The sequence below is a fragment of the Taeniopygia guttata genome, chromosome Z (assembly GCF_048771995.1).
Source record: "Taeniopygia guttata chromosome Z, bTaeGut7.mat, whole genome shotgun sequence".
NCBI classification, from domain to species: domain Eukaryota; kingdom Metazoa; phylum Chordata; class Aves; order Passeriformes; family Estrildidae; genus Taeniopygia; species Taeniopygia guttata.
Window position 1 is genome coordinate 69,947,210 of NC_133063.1, and position 12,837 is coordinate 69,960,046.

The window sequence follows — 12,837 nt, forward strand, 5'->3', positions numbered from 1 at the left end:
TCTGCAGTTCTGGCCACAGAACCTGCATTAATGTTGATTCAGTGCAGTACTGCATTAACATACTCTCTACAGGATTTAAGCATGATAATGAGCTTCAACAAACTCAGAATTTTGTTTTCTTAGTATAGCATGGTAAGGCAATATCCTGCCTCATATGGATAAGGAAAAATTCTCAGACTTTGCAGAAGAACTGGGAAGGCAGACTGCAACAAGAAAATGAAAAATGAAGCTTGGGATATCTACTTGACAGATTGATAGGAAATGCTGGTCATTATGAATATGGTTTGTGTGGAAGGTTGATGGAATAAGCAGTTGGTTATTCCATCAGAATAGAAACTGAAACAGGACTGACCAGTGGCAAAGAATAAGAGAAAAAACTGAGAGTGAGTTAGGAGTAATAGGGAATCTAACACTAAAAAATAGTCAAATATCTACCTATCTACTAAATAAGGTATGTGTCCTAGGGAGAAAACAGCAATCTTAAATATTCTAAAAATATATTCTAATGCATATGTCTAGAGACTAGATAAAACCTGCAGAGGAAGACCTAAATCTTAATTTCATGATTTTCAGTGCTTCAGTTGATTTGGATGTAAAGCTAGTCAACAGGTAATTAAATTAGCATGGCCATATACAATGATGAGTGAAGCTGGGAAATCTCAGATGCTACTAACAATTGTTTTGCTGTTTTTCAACATAATTATGATAAAGAAAGAACACACTGTCTCATATAATTTTCTTATTACAGCCACTCTCCCAAAGGATGACATGGCAAAATGTTAAGTAATAGATGAACAGAAGCAAGAGGAAGCCATAATTTCCATAGCACTAGCTTCTGAAAACTATATAGTTTCACACTAATCTGCTTTTATAGCACTCTATACCTGTTATCCATGGATTAATCTCTCTATCTTCATTTTCCTATGCACACCTAGTTAATTAAGGATAGCCTGTTAATTTACTACTGCTGTATGAGAACATTAGAGATCACTGTCTTCTAACAGTGCTAATATATTAGCCTGCCTAAGTGCAAATATTTAAAATGTATCTTCTATGTGCTTACGTTTTCCAATTGCAAAATGGCATTATGCAATTCTGTCTTTGGTAATCTTTTTTAAAAAGTTGAAATAAATAATAGGATCAAATCACATTTGGTTTTTACTTGATTAAGGTTTCCATGAACTAGAAATACAGCCTCCGAAAATTTTGTAGAAGGTAAGAGCACAATCACACTTCCTTGTCTGAATGACAGCTGCTTTTTAAAACATAATACCATGTACCAGGTAATTATAAGGAACTTCCAGAAACAAAAAAGACATAACTCTTCTAACTGTTCCAACAGAAGTTTTGTATTCTGTAGAACAAAATTAAAATCCAGAAATACGTCTTTCCAAAGAAATACTCTAGACACATGGTAGAGAAAACACTAGGCGAGGAGTACTAGCTAATACAGTCTGTACCTCCTTGTCTAAGCAATTCTTAATCAAGGTAACCAATATGCACTCTTAAATGGGACTTAGTACTCAGAAACGCCTCAGGTAATAAAAAGTAGTAGTGGTATTGAAATCAAAATAAAAGAATAATTTTGCTCTCCTGGACATATCTCATTAACCCATTTAGTCACATATGAAAAAAGCAAAAGGTCAAATTCAGGTCACCAATTGCTAAGAAGTTGATAATAAATCCTGGAAATTTATTACCTTACATTTTAAATTTATGACCAGTACCAAGGAGTGTGTGTCATGTTTCTCTAAGAACATTTGTTTATAAATTAGCCTGAGCATTTCAGCAATTACTTAATAGGAAATAACAGAAGAAATGAAAAATGGATGCAAATAGACTGCATGGTAGTAAGAGAATGTAAAGAAGTATGAGGCTCTGTAATTTTAATGTATATGGAAATGTATATGAATAGTAATATTTGTCAACATAACAATTAAATGTTCAGTGAAATAGCCTAAAATAGTCTGTAAAAAACAGACCATGCAAATAAAAAAGATTGACAACTTTCCCTCTGGGTATTTTGAGCCATTTGTCAAATGTTTTTTTATTGTCTGCCCAATAAAATACAAAGTAAATTACTTGGTATCAAGTAATATAAAAATGGTGATTTTTCCTGTTCTTATTAATAAAATTCTTCACAATCCTTTTCTTAAGGAAGACCCTACAGAGGCCAACACACTGGCAGCCATACAATTATACTTGACAGAGAATTTATCACAAACTCTTAGCAAACAAGAAGTTAATGTAAAATCTAAACTCCTTTATGCCCCCTATCCCTGTTCCCCAGTGTCTATGTCTGTTCCTATTCCCACCCGTTCCAACCACCCAGTCACATTTCGCTACATGCTCCTCTGCCCTGCAGAACCTGGTGAACTTGTTCTGACAGAATATTTAGAAGTAGGATGTGTTGGGATGTGAACTATGTCCTGTTCACTTGCTATGGGTTAAGTAAATCCTCACCCTCCTCAAAATCCTTGCCTTCCAAAACACCACAGTTTTGCCAGTTTTTGAGAGCCTGCGGAGATAAAGATATTTCAATGGAGCAAGGGAGGCTTTTGGTGGGAGGGGATCTGCCAGCTTCCCTCTAAGTAAATATTACCTGTGCATGCTTGGGTTTGTGAAAGTACAAAATGTTACATCTGAGTGTCACTTTCCATTGACTCAAGAGAAAAACACAAATAATACACAAAGCTGGATAACATGTCAGTTTTAAAAATAACAATGAACAGCGTGAAAAACATTTGTTTCATAGCTGTTCTTAGAAATAACAATGAAAAGCACTATTTTAATGCTGACTATCTTCCAAACTTGGTCAATTCTGTTCTGAAATGAGGCCAATATTTTGTGCTTTTTGATTATCCAAGACTGTCAAGTTACTTGTACTTTTAGTTAAATAAATACAGAATAGGTGATTGCTAGACAGTATAAATATATTTCTATTTATCAGAGAAGTGCCTTTATTTTATCTACTACACAAAAATTTCTGAAAATGAAATTATTACCATCCTTTCTTGCATAATTCAGATGCTTTTCCAGTAATTAATATTCTATCAGTCATTTCACTCCCATATTAACTAGAGTTTGCAATACAGCTGCTTTTTATTTTATATGGAATATAATATTTTTCTCTTTCTAGATAGCTACCAAGATTTTTTTCCATAGATAAAAAGTAAGAAGTTGAGTCTCTCCTTTCCCACAATGGTCTTATGTGCAAAGTGCAACTTGTTTCTGATGTTTTTATAGCTTCTTATTCTTGAGTGATGGTCATGGTTGTATTGTCCCACACCTCTTTAGTTTGAAAAATCAGTTAAGCAGTCCAAGGACTGGTGCTGGAGCCCAATGAAAAAAAAATTATTCCAGCTTCTCACAGCTCAGGAGAGGCTGCTAAGAGGGTATGCAGTTGTATAACTATGCAAGATGAAACCTTTTAAGTTTTTCCGAAGTGTGGACTTTTTTCCATCAGTCATCATAGTTTTTGTTAAAACAAGTATAAGATAAAAATTACTTGACTATACTTTGTCAAGCTTTAGATGACAAAAAAGGGCAAAAAAAGGGCCAGGAAAAAAAATTTTAAATTACTACGAGTTACAAATAGAAGAGGTAAAAAAATCAACCAGGCAAGAATGGAATTTACCTGTACATTTCTACTCAGGACAACAGGAATACTGCAAAAAAATCTGAATGCTTTTTCCTTTTGGCATCCATTCTGCCCAAAGGTGAATAAGGCTACTTGGTGCAATGGCAACCTCTTTCTACAATTAGTGTTTTTATGAAGGAATAACAGATTGATGTTCCATCTTCCAAACTCAATTGGAAGATTACAGTCAGCAGCTTGACTGTGTCAGAAGGCAGGACCCTAGAAATTCAATTCTTCCAAAAATATGCCTTCAATACTTAAACTGGGAAAATTAATATATCAGTGGCTTTCAGGGAGTCTCACTTTGACCAATTATAATTATCTTTTTCTCAGTCGTGTCATTTTGTGTCCTTATATACCAATTTTTTGGGTTTTTTTGGGTTTGGGTGTTTTTTTTGTTTGTTTTTGTTGTTTTTTTTATTGTTGTTTTTGGGTTTTTATTTTGTTTGTTTGCGTTTGTTTTTTTGTTTTTTTGTTTTTTTTTTTTTTGCTCTGCTTTGCTGTTTCTATCTGCTTTTTGTTTCCTTGCTTTCCCTTTGCCCTTCCTTCGGGTGTGTTGGAGAGAAGAACTGGAGGTGCAAAAGGCTGAGATAAGAACAATTTACTGGAAGCAGCAATAAGATAAGAAAACGGTTGGCAGTCTCAAATGCTAACTCTGAATGTAAAAAGGCACTGTGTACATTGCCCTCTGATCCTGAGCCCACCATTGCTCAAATGATCGAGGCATCCAAACGCATAGCAACTCCGGAACACTCTGCTGTACTCCAGGCACAAGTCCTTGCTAACGCACAAACATCTGCTCAGGGGGACAGCAGGAAACAGCAAGAATAAACTGCTATGCTCCAAATGCAAGTTTTAGCAGAGGATCTCACAGTCTTTAAGGAGACCATTAAAAACCAGCAATGACAAAAACTAAGGCCTTGCCACAATTGTGGCAAGGAAGGACATTTCACAAAAGAACTATAATAAACCAAAACCAACGTCGTCACAAAACCATTGTGGGTGTAAAGAGCATTGTCAAGAAACTAAAAACTCTCACAAAGTACAGGGATGCCATTGTCACCAGGGGGGAAACTGCCAGCAGATCATGGGACAGCGGTGCTTGATGACACAAACATCCCTGTCAAGCACACCAGGGACAATGGCTCTGCCCACAGATCAACAGCTACAGTGCATCATTGCTGACTTCCCCACTGCAATGTCCCCAGGCACCAGACTGAAGCTGCTAACTGTGCAGCCAGTACTTATAACTAGTTTTGTGCATCATACTATTTCCACAGGACAGTGAGGCCCAAAACAATGGCCACGTAAGTTCTTAATCGCAGGAATCAGTAGGACCAACTCAGAAGGATTTTATGTGACACTTTCTGTTTTGTCACTGCAAGGCAAGAAATTACAGTCATTGCCAGGTGTTCTGACCCCCCATGTTTCATTCCTCATGGAATAATAATTGCACAAGCTTTTCTTTTACCTGAACCACAGTGTAATACGTCCTTCATTGCTTGGACTAGGAGGATCAGTCATGGATGCCCAGAGATCAGCTGTGTTTTGAGGCACTTAGGAAAAGCCATCATCCTCAAGGGACTTGTTGACACCTGGGCCAACATAACACTAATCTCCAAACACCCTTGGCGGCCAGAGTGGACCACAACTCCATCATTGGACACTTGGTCAGGTATTAGGTGCCAGCTTTTGTAGCCTACATTCTATCCGTTTTAAGGGCCCTGATGGACTCGTTGCCACTACCAAGCCATTTGTGGTTCAAGATGATAATAGTCCTGTGGGGAAGGGACTTATTGTCACAGTGGGGATAAGGCTAGAGGCAAAATTTTAAAACAGGCTGCTGATGAGCATGACACCCTAAAATTAACTTGGACATCAAAGTGGCCCATCTGGACTGGTCATTGGTCCTTGTAATCTGAGAAAGTGGTCGCACTTGAACAAATGGCTAAACAACAGCTGGACAAAGGTCACCTTGTTCCAGCTACCAGCCCCTGAAATACCCCCATATTTGTGATTAAAAAATTGCATAGTGAGAAATAGTGGCACCTCCTCCAAGACCTGAGGAGAGTTAATACTACTATTGAGAAAATGGGACATCTACAGACTGGTTTACCCTCACCAACAATGATTCCCAAGGACTGGAACTTAATTATTATTGATTTAAAGGGCTGCTTTTAAAATATTCATTTATATCCAAATGATGCACAATGATTTGCTTTCTCAGTTCCTTTTATCAATTGGAAAGCACCCTTAAAAAGATGTCATTGGGTTGTGCTGCCACAAAAAAATGAAATATTTGCCCATGATATGCCAGTGGTACACAGCTAAAATTTTGTCTCCCATTCAGGAGAAACATCCACACTCCATTATTTTTCATTATATGGGTGATATCCGGATAGGAGCTGAAAACCATCCAGCCCTCTGGAAACTTCCCACAACAGACATCATCTCATCAGGGCAGAATGCTGGAATCACTGGAACCAAGGAAAAGATACAACAGCTTCCTTCCTGGAAATACCTTGAATACAAAATCACAGAGCAGACAATTACACATCAGACTTTGCAACTAAAAGACCAACCTAAGCCTCTCAATGAGATGCAGCAACTCCTAACAATCAATTGGATTTCTTCAGGATTTAGCCCCCCTTTTTGATTTACTGAGAGGGGACATGGTTTTGAATTTGTTCAGGAAGCTCATAAAGGAAGCCCAAGAAGCCTTGGATAAAGTGCTGCAAGACACTGAGTTGCATTAAGCCCATTTATCCAACCCTAATTTACCCTTTTTATTTGCAGTTCTGGGGTACTCCCCTCATTTGTATGGTTTAATTTTTCAGTGGGATTTAAAAATACCAACAGAGCAAAACAATTACCACCGATCCTGAAATTATATCTCAACTAATTATAAAGGCTAGATCCCAAATCTTGTCCCTTTTGGGAAAGGATTTTTCAGTTATCTTTGTATCTCTTTCTTCTACTCATTTAGATTGGTTATTTCAGTAATCTGAATGTTTTCAATTTGCTTTAGCAAATTTCATGGGTCAAATTTCAATTCATTATCCTAAACCTAAGTTATTGCATTCTGTGGAGGCCAGAAAACCAGCCAAGGAAAGGCTTGCTGCACTCCCTTGGAGAACCAACCCCTAAACCAAAACCTCCCTGGTTGTGGTGAGCTAAAAGATTCCTCGCTGAATGCTTTGCTTCACTATTGTCACACTGGGGAGTAAGGCTAGAAACAAGATTTGGTCCCTTCTCTTTGCTCCACCCATGTGCCTTCATCCCATTCATCCCATGTTCTGCCCCACTCCTCACTATTTCTATACGAACCCTTTCCCCTGCCTGGGTTGTCTCTTTGTCCCTGGACTCCCTTCAAGGCAGAAGCAATAAAGGTTCTCCTTGGAACTTCATGGAGACCCTGTCTCCTTCTGTGTCACCTGGATCCTAAAACAGCTAGATCACTTGGTGAGAGTGTGGACATGCCTGTGCACCCAGAACGTTCTTCTAAGGATGCTTCTTTGGGAAGGTCGTGCACTCTGACCAAGACTCGCTTGCTGCAACAGCATTCTTCTCTTAAATTAATGTTAAAACCCTTGCAAAGCCCTATCGCTCTTAATGTGATTACATTTTTTACAGATTGTTCAGGAAAGTCCCAGAAATCTGTGATTACCTGGCAGAATCCAAAAACAAAGGAATGGGAATCAGACATTGAACAGGTAGAAAGCTTGCCACAAATTGTGGAGCTTGCAGCAGTTATCCGTGTTTTTTCAAAATTTGCTTTTCGTTTTAGTTCAGTTACTGTTTCTTTTTATGTTACAGGAGTGGTGGAGAGAGCTGAAGAAGAATTACTTAAAACAGTCTCCAACAATAAGCTATATAATTAATTTAAAAATTAATTTTCCTTATTTCCTTTAGAAAACAGCCCTATTTTATTATCCACATATGACCTCACACTTCACTCCCAGGCTTCATGGCAGAAGGGAACGCACAAGCAGACCTCTTGACCATGCCTATGCAGACCACCTTACCAAACATCCTGAAGCAAGCACAGGTAATCCACACTTTCTACCATCAAAATGCCCCAGCATTCATGTGCATATTTAATATCTTAAGATGACAGGCCAAAATGATTGTCAGTTCCTGCCCGGCTTGCCAAAGACATGCTTCAGAGGTGGTGTGAACCCTAGGGGGTTAAACAGTTTACAACTATGGCAACCAGATATTACCCACTATCAATCTTTTGAGCAATTAAAATATTTACATGTATCTATAGGTACATTTTCAGGTGCTATTTTTGTTTCTGCTCATAGTGGAGAAAAGACCAATGATGCAATAAAACATTTTTACAAGCATTTGCATCACTGGGCATCCCCCAAATAATAAAACCTGATAATGGACCTGCTTATACATCTCAAAAATCACAAGAATTCCTCAGTTTATGGGGTGTCAACCATACCACTGGCATCTCTCACTCCTCCACAGGCCAATCCATCATAGAAAGAGCCCACAGAACATTAAAAGACATCTTAGAAGAACAAAAAAGGGGAGTAGCAATACTAACTACAACAGAAGGGTAGTGAAAAGCCCTTTATGTTTCCTTTATGTTTTTAATTTTTTAAATAACTCCTTCATTGAAACAGTTCCACCCATTTTAGGTATTTTAGTAATACCACCCGAACTAAACTCAAAGAAAAACCATCAGGGTTTGTAAAAGACACTGAAACTGGACAAGTTTCAGGGGCCTACCCCCTAGTCACCTGGGGAAGAGGATTTGCTTGTGTGTCCACAGGTGCAGGACCCAAGTGGATACCAGCCAAGAATATCAAACCTCAGTTACAGCCATTGTGGGAGGTCACAGAACCATCAGAAACTCCAACAGTGGACCTAGCGAAGAATAGGACAGCAATTCCAGGACAAGAGCAGGACTCGCCAAGGACTCCTAAAAAGACTGAGAATGACATATTCCTTGCTCACAGTTTGTAGCCTTCTTTATTTCCTTCCTCCAAGTAACACCTGGACAGTCTTGCAACTGTAAGACAAAATGTATGGGTCACCCTTGCTAACCTCACTAAATGAGAGACCGTGTGTCTTTCAGTGGCCAGCCCGAGTAGGGCTACCTACAGATGTGTAGCCAATACCAGAGAATACCATCCTTACTCTGCAGATCTGGGGTCATAGTTCTAAAAACTGGAAGTTTAACTCCGTAGATGATTGGGACCACTGGACCAGAAAACTACCACATGCCCCAAATGAGCTCCAAGAATTGGAACTATTTGCACCCTCCCCTAGATCCTTCCTTGTATAAAAGTCCTTGCACACCAGGGCTCATGGTCTTTCATCCCTGGACCCTCCTTGGTAGTAAACCATCTTGGAATCTCTATGATTTCCTTGTTGTTGTCTCTGCCTTTGGTGCTTTAGCACACCACTGTGCTGTGGAGAGCAAACCCTGCTCTACTGTTACTCAGACCATATAGCATCTGGGTACAGCCACTCTTGGCGCGTTGTTGGCAGCTAGTGAGAGATACCAGCACCATGTCAACACACTTTTCTACTGGATGCATTTCTCTTCAAAAATTTATGTAATATTTATCATCCTGCAGTTATGAACACTGATTCTAGTATTTTCCATTTACCAAAGTAACTTTGGACATTTTTAATAGAGTCAAGATCATCATCCAAGACGAGTATACTACTCCACACATGCCAGAAATTTTGCTGTTTTAATCCTTGTCTGATACCAGTATAGCATATGCTATTCTTCATTGTTTTAAAGCTAGGAAAAAAACCCCAAACATTAAAAAATAAGTGTCAGGTGACGTCAAGAATATTTTTGGACTTCCACCGGTGCTCTGATGTTGTAGGTTTTATTACAGTAATATTAATGAGATGGATAGCTGTATCTAAAGACAACAATGGCTACATCAAATCAAATAATGAGTGAGACCAAAAACGTACTAATCTTCAGGATTTTCTTGGTTGATACAGTCCAAAATCTTTAATGGTTCTGAATTCATGTTGTTTCTCAGAACCACGACAGCATTAGTGCTTTGAACTTAATAAATTTTTTTTTTGTTAGGCAACTTGTGGCAGAGTCAATCCTCTTATGACTGGAAAAAGTTGCCAAAGTAGTTCATACAAACCAATTTATCTTCATGGTTTCAAATTACTTTAAGGAGTCTTGCAGACTAAACTGGACTTTCAGCTCTTCCCGCAGTATCTTGGAGCCAGTACTTACTCAGTTGCTGTCTACTGTTTCCTCTTTGTTCCTTCATGACATTTCTTGGGCAGAGACATGCACTCTTCAAGACACCAGGAAAAAACCCCCTCATATTCACCTGCTTAGTAAGAAAGGACAGAATATATTTCTAGAGGAGGGCATTACAAAGAGATGTAATCAATTTTTCTCAGTTCAGCCCTCAAATCACACAAATGAAGAAAAATGACAATAATGGTTAAATGCCACTTGTTTGCAGGCTCATATTTATCTGATTCTGTGTGGACTTCATGCACTGTTTAGAGAAAACTTACAGTTTAAATGCAAGCAGTTTGATTACTAACATAGTCAAGCCTTACTTTCTGCTATTGCAGTCTAAGCATATTAGCTGTTTTTTTGTGGAAGAAAGATACCTTAACTACTTGGGGATGAGACAAGCAGAAGATAAAGACTGCCACCTATTGTTCCAAAATAAAGCACAGCTTCTACATACAGCAAGAGAACATGAACATCCTGAGTTCAGTGCTCCAGCTATCTTTATCAATTTCCCAATACATATTTTGGTTTCCCTAACATATGAACTTTTATCTAAGTGGAATCCATTTTGGATCTATGCCTAATTTATAAATTGAAAGACTTTTCCACATTTCAGTGAATGGCATCAACAAACCAAATTCACAGGAAGTATAAAGTACCTGGGTGGAGTATTTAATTACGAGATGTACTTGCTTTCTTTTCAGGTAAACCTACGTACATGAATTCTATTACCTATTTACAGTGGAGGCAAGAAAAAATTTTGTGTTCTTTGTCCTTGTCTGAATATTCATGTTCACCTTGTCATTATTATAGAATTGTCTTTTATAAACATAAAACTACTGAAGCCCATTAAAGTCACATAGGTACTGCAGATAAAATGGACAGTTACTGTGAAAATTCTGATAGGGAAAACCATTAAATATAGGTCAGAAAACAGTGTACTGAAAAGAAGACACATGAATTGACACAGAGGGGAGACAACGTGATCTGACTATATATTGTTAATGTTTTATCCCTTCCACACTACAGTACAATTAAGACTCTTGACCATCTACCCAGTACTACTGGAAATCAGAACTACATTTTCCATAAATCTGGCAGCAGGAATATGACTAAAGAAAAATCTAGTGTTACCAAACAATGAACCTTTGCCTGCTCAGCTGAACTGGCTGTAAGACCAGAATCCAGGTACCAGAGATTTGATGCCTATGTAGACTTGAAATGCACTATTCTAGTACTACAGCCCTGCAGAGACATTTTGGAATAGTCTCTCTATTTTATCCTGACATTTTTTGAGAACAAGAGCTGTCAGCTGAAAGAAGCATTGTTTCTAATGAAAGTGAATAATGTTAAATACAATAAGGATGCCTCTATGTTTAAAAAAATGTCAAGAGTCAATATAACAGAAATAAATATTTAATGTGGATTCTCATCTTGGAAGTTCTATTTATGATTATCTAGTCTAGCCTTTGTAAGAGGTGCATAGATATTCTGGAAGTTTCTACATAAAACAAAAAGATTCTTAGACAGAGCACTCAAAATACTTTTCATCTGGATAGAATGACATTATTGGAAGAAGGATACCTACCAACTATATCTGTGGATAAACTTACTCCCTTTTTGTCCTGCTAGTGTTTTTACTGTTCATCATTCCCAGTTAAAATGTGCCTGTCTTCATGTCATGAAAATGTTTAACTGCTACAGAGCTCCATGAATGAATCTCCAGAACATTACGAGTTAGAAGCTTACACATATTGCTGTCAATATTTTAAAAACATGATGAAAAAGATGCAAAACAGACAAATGATATACAGTTAAAGAAAAAAAAAAAAGTTTTTTCTTCTGTTATATAGCATCACCAAACTGCATACTCGTAATTAAACATAGGCCACAGAAATTTTCAGTGACTAATATAAAGAAAGATGTGTGCTAATGTCTTTACAAATAATGTGATGAGTGAAGGTATAGGTGTTAATGTCTTTGAAATGCGTCTTAATGTCTCTACTAACTTGGGCAAGAGGTGGTTGCAGAGCCCAAGCAAGGGTCTGCACAAGCCTGAACTTCTGAACTAATAATAATAGGTTCAAGGGGGGAACATGCAGCAGGTGGTTTTTGGGGGGATATATGTGGTAGGCGGTTCAGGAAGGCTGTACCTTCCTAGTACCTCAGCCAACGGGGAAAGGAAGAGGGTAACATGTGGCAGGGAGCTTAGGATAAAAGGAGGCTGTGCTCTCTGAAACCCTGAGAGAGAAAACCCCATGGGCATGTGCCCCAGAAGACTCTCTCACTTTATCTGACTAAACCTGGAGGACTCCTCTGTCTCCTTTTTAGACATAAAACCCTGGCATTTGTGGATATTCTGACACTATATTACACTTAAACAGCTAGTGCTCGCACTGTAATTTATAACTCAATGCACCATTTAACAGAAGCTGCAGCAATCTACACAGTCTAGACAACTGTATCAGAAGCAGGATAAAACCTGTCTCACTGGCATTAGCTTCTCTGCTTTGGGCCAGCAGTGCTTTATTTCTGGTATTTGCTGCCATCTCATGTGTTTCAAGAACTATTGCAGTGGAATTCTAGAAGCCATCATTTCATACATCTAAAAAAACTTTAGATAGCTATGTGACTACAATGTTAAGAAAATACATTACTTAATGTTCTGATATGATTTTTTAGTGTTGCTGCTATGTGATATGGAAATGACCTACATTTAAAACCAGAATGAAATTGTGCTCCAATTTGGGTGAAATAGCATGCTGTGACCAGTTTTCAACTCTCAGTTATATGAAGGACATTGACATGCTTCCAGACGTCCAGCAGAAGGCCAAAACATTGTCAGGGACTGAAGAATATCTCTAATGAGAAGCAACTGAAGGAGTTAGGTTTGCTTACCCTTAAGAGGATGAGGCTTCAGGGCAACCTTATTGCTGTCCACCAGTATCCA